Source organism: Microtus ochrogaster (genome assembly GCF_000317375.1).
Source record: "Microtus ochrogaster isolate Prairie Vole_2 chromosome 14 unlocalized genomic scaffold, MicOch1.0 chr14_random_3, whole genome shotgun sequence".
In the NCBI taxonomy this organism is placed as follows: domain Eukaryota; kingdom Metazoa; phylum Chordata; class Mammalia; order Rodentia; family Cricetidae; genus Microtus; species Microtus ochrogaster.
In genome coordinates this window covers 7,319,938-7,324,944 of record NW_004949098.1, presented here as the reverse complement: position 1 = coordinate 7,324,944, position 5,007 = coordinate 7,319,938, and positions in this window count along the sequence as shown.

The window sequence follows — 5,007 nt, the reverse complement described above, 5'->3', positions numbered from 1 at the left end:
AAGTGGCCGCTTTTTTAAAGGGAGAGAGACCACGCCCCAATGGGCTGGTATCTCAGCGGCTATAGGCTGGAGGAGCGGAAGGACCTCCCGCAACAAAGAAGAGCTCAGCAATTAAGAGCACTGTATGTTTTCACAGAGAACCAAAGTTTTGTTCATAACATCCACATGGTGACTGACAGACACTGTAAACCCAGTGCTAGGGGACCCAGTCCCTCTTCTGGCCACAGTAGACATTGACTGCATATGCATTGTAAACATACATGAATGAGGGCAAACATTCATGTATTTAAAAGAAAAGTAAATAAAACTTTAAAAACATAAATTAATTCTAGAGAAATTTTAATCTTTATAAATAAAAGCAATTCATAAGCTTTTAGAAGAGAAAAAAACAGAAAATTTTTATACTACTTTTAGCAAACAGACCAATTGAGTAAATGTTTAATCTCCTAGAAATAACAATATTTATGAGTTATTAATATATTATTACAAATTATATCATTTATAATTTTTTAAAAAATAATATTGATGAAGTTTAAAATGCAGTCTTGTTATACTTGAGGAAAATGGACACTTACCATTTGCAAAATACTACATGGAAATATAACTGGGTAATATTAAAATGTGCATAACGTTTAATGGATATGTCCTTACCTTCTGTTCTGTGGTGAAGATGGAGCAAGCATACAACAAACACAGTAACACTGAGGTCCAACCATCCATCGTACTTTGCTAGTAACACCAAGAGCCTTTATAGAAGTCAGAACTTGGACTTTAAGCTATTTTTAATGCTGTAACTAAGTTTTATAAACCTGCCTGGACAAAGAGTACATGGAATACATTCTTTATCTGAGAATTAGTAAATGAGGAGATGTGTTTAATGTTCTAGATATTTAATGGAGAAATTTTACTTAGTCTTTTCACGTAGCATGTAGAAACCCAGAACCTTTTCATACTTCACAAGTGGGTTTCTCCCTACCTGCAAGAACTACTATTTTATATGAAGAATAGTCAAAACTTGTCCATATGATCTAAAATGAGCTAATTTCTGCATTTAAGTGTTCTTGCACTGGTGTGAGTGTGAACACACAGTCTCATCAGAAGGAAATTATTTTTTTTTGGGGGGGGGTTAAGACAGGATTTCTCTGTAGCTTTGGAGCCTGTCCTGGAAATAGCTCTTGTAGACCAGGCTGGCCTTGAACTCAGAGATTCACCTGCCCCTGAGTAAACGGTGAACATTCTTAATTCATTTTTCATTTGATTGTGTGAAGTAGTTTGGATTTTGATGTTGGAAAGCATATTTTTCTCTTGACCTCTAGTACTGGACAATGAAATAAAGAGTTTTCCAGAATAAAGTAAAATGAGAGACCAACTGGACCAATCAACTATTGATTCCTTGAACACATTCACATACCAAATGCTCTGAGAAGGTCTTACAAAAAAGAAGTGAACGCACGTCTATTTTGTTTAGACTTATTTCAAGTTATCTGGCTACAGAGCTTTTTTCTTTAAATAACAAATGTAACAATCTGTGTAACATACTCTAGGAAACCTGTTGAGTCTGCCAGGTTTGTTTTCAGAGTCTAAAGAAAATAATAAATGAAATGAAGTATGGATGGATACAATGGCACTGGTACTTAAAGTTTACAGAATTGAAAAACTGAAACACACAGGGCAACAACAGTGAGCCCAAGCCTGTAGGTTTGGGGTAGAGTAAAGCAAGTAGAACAGAAAGTAAGAAAAGTGCACTAAGGAATATTCAGAGAGAAAGAAAAATTGCAAGGGGGGGGGATCCCACTTTCTAGCAATATATTTTGCTTACATAGATTAATGCAAAAAAAAATAGAAATGTTATGGACCTTGAGAGTCTTAACTTGTGTCTCAAGTCAAATTTATCCACAACTCCTCAATAAGCCAAGTGAAAGTAGCAAATTAAAAGGTTCTTTCTGAAGGCAGAAAAAAGCACACCCAATTAATGTGGTCAAAAAGATTCCGAGCAAACCCGTCAAGTCCATGCTTGTCTTTGAGATCCTGAAAAATGTTCAAAGTGTAAATTGAGGCAATACATGATGAGATGTTCTCCCACTCACCATTGAGCCATCGTTATCTGGCTCTCAGTCTCATTCTCTTAGGTGGTCTTATATGTTTGCTGTTAGACTGAAATCTTTTCTGAAAGACAACTTCTCCCTCTGGCTAATGCCTGTTCCTTCTCCCAGGATGAGATTCCTGGGAATATTTCCATTCCTGGAGTCTATTACTTTAATAGTCAGATTGTGAGACACTAGTGTTTCTTTAGAATGTCTCCATTTCCCTTTAGGCCAGTTATTATAACCATTCAGCAACTGCAGTAAAATGTCTATAAGTTAAGCATGCCTTAACTTCTCTAAGAGTATTTTCTGACATAGTCATCCAGCTGTAAGCTTTAAACAAAAACAGACTTGTGCTTACCAAGTAAGTTATTTTTACTATGACTGTCATTTTACATTTTTGCTAAGGAAGATGAAAGCATAGATTGTCTGCAATAGAAAGGATACGAAAGATCATCACAGTCAGGTTCTCACATTTGCAAAAGTAACAAAGAAAAAATACATGGCTTAATGATGATGCCCAACTAGATGAGAGTGAAACTTTTAAATTTGAAAATGATGGACTTTTTCTTTACTTGCTTTTTATTAAGTCACGTCATATTGCACAAATTATTCACTCAGTTTCAGAGCCTTTTTTCAAACTCAAAGCACAAGATGAAATGGGCGGAATGTACAATTCATGGTGGTCAGAGAGAAGAAGATAAATGGCAGCGGCAGGAAGAGCTTGTTGGTAGTGTAGTCACACCAAGAAAGAAAGGAAGCATAAAAATTATAATTGAAAGATCCATATGGTTCTCTTTTTTGTCTTTGTCCTTCATTTGTTTGCCATTACCTGTATAAAGCAAAATACTCTAGAAATAGCTGCACCAGAATGAAGGAAACAGACAGATAGTTAGATAATAAATAGATTATCATGAATAAACAAACGATAATGAAAAGAGAGTGAGATAATAGAAAGACAATAAATAGAAAATTTGATAGATATATAGACAGATAATAGAAAGATTATAGAAGATAAATTGATTACATATAGTAGATAGAAAATAGATGGTTGATAGACGATAGATAAATAGATAGATAGATAGATAGATAGATAGATAGATAGATAGATAGATAGATAGATAGATAGATAATAGGCAGATAATGAATGATAGTTAATACAAAGCAGATGATAAATAGATAAATATCTGGATATAAAGATATCTCTGTATATAATATATTTTTTATAAGAAATTAGCTTGTATAATTATGGAGGTTGACTAGTTTTGAGATCTACAGAATGAATCTATAGAGTAAATAGTGCAGCCTCTAAAGACCTAAAACAGTGCATGGTATTGTCCTAGTCCAAGTACAAAATCCAGAGGATGAAAACCCCAGAAAGAATAGTTATTCCTATTTAATTGAAAGCATATAAATATCAGCATCCAAGATTGAAGGCAGGCAGAAAAATTATTTTCTACACAAAGTAAAGTCAGACATTTTTCTTATCTGAAGTCATTTCCCCTAGTGGGCCTCAACACATAAACATTGAGAAGACAATCTGCTCTATCAAGTTGTAATGTTTAAATGAGAATGTTGTTGTTCTTTTGGAAACTACAACTCCCATACTCCTCCTGGACTACAGATACCTGTGTGCACCCCAGACACCCTTGCGCTCCCCGTTAAAAAGGCAGGGCCACACGAGGCTCTCTCTCTCGTTTGCCTTTCCTCGTGTGTCCTGCACGTCCCTCTGCCCTTCTGTGTTTCCCTCCCACATTAAAGTGGACCCACGTGGGAGCCGCCATGTCGTGTCTGTGTTTGTTCCGCCGTGTGTGTCTGTCCTGTGCCCCGTGTTCAAGAAGAACACCCCTGCATTTATTATTTTTTTTAAGAAGAACAAATTGGTGCCGTCTCGGGGACTTCCTGTCCCGGGCCTTCCACCTGAGGCCCGGCCTTCGGGCCTGTGGCACGCCTCCCGGAGTGCCGGACGACCTCCTTCCCGGGAATGAAGTCTACAATCGGGGACCTGCCCACAGCCAACCAATTTGTGAGTTTACCCCTGCTGGTCTCTCCCCATCCCGCCTAGGAAACGCCTGGCCAGCTTTCTCTAGCGCGTTCTGGGTTGAGTTGTCTATCCCCCCCTTTTTTTCCTTGGTTGACCATAGCTCCACCTGCAAGTTGGGGATTCGGTGTCCCCAAATTCCCACCAGGAATTCGGTGTTCCTGGCCTCTTCTGCCTTTTTTTCCTCCTTTCTCCTCTCTCTTTCACGTGCGGGCTCGTCACAGGATGGGCATCTCTTCTCGGCTGAACGGTCAGCCCCAAAAGGCTTAATCTTCTCCTCCTAGCCAGGATATTCCCGCCGGTGGCTAGGCTCCGGACGGTTGCTTAATCTTCCCCTCCTAGCCGGGGGTTTCTTGTCGGTAGCTAGGCTCGGGTCGATTTTGCCATTAGCGCAGCTTCTTGGGGCTCAGGGACACCTGGACTTGAGCTGCCCCCGCTCGTTTTTTGCAGACGGATTTACTGATTAACCATGGGAACTAAAAATTTGAAGCCAATTTCTCCAAACTCCCCCCTCGGTCAACTCCTGGAATCTCTAAAGCCTCATGCTTTGATTCCCTCCAAACCCCACCCCCTCGGCCCTCCAGAGCACCTTTAAGCTCCACCCCCATCCGCCGTCTTTCCCCAAAATTCACCCCGCCCCTAAACGCTCGCGGGCCACAGTGAGCGCTTTGCGGGCCACAGCGAGCGTGTCGTGGCCACAGCGGAGACTGCCGCCAAGCCAGAGGCTCCCTTCCGGGAACCGACTGGCAGCTGGATTTTACTCATATGCCCACAGTCAGGAAAATTAAATATCTCTTGGTTTTGGTGGACACAATGTCTGGGTGGGTTGGAACCTTTCCCACCTCTAACAAGAGAGCCCAAACAGTCTCTGATATTCTTCTC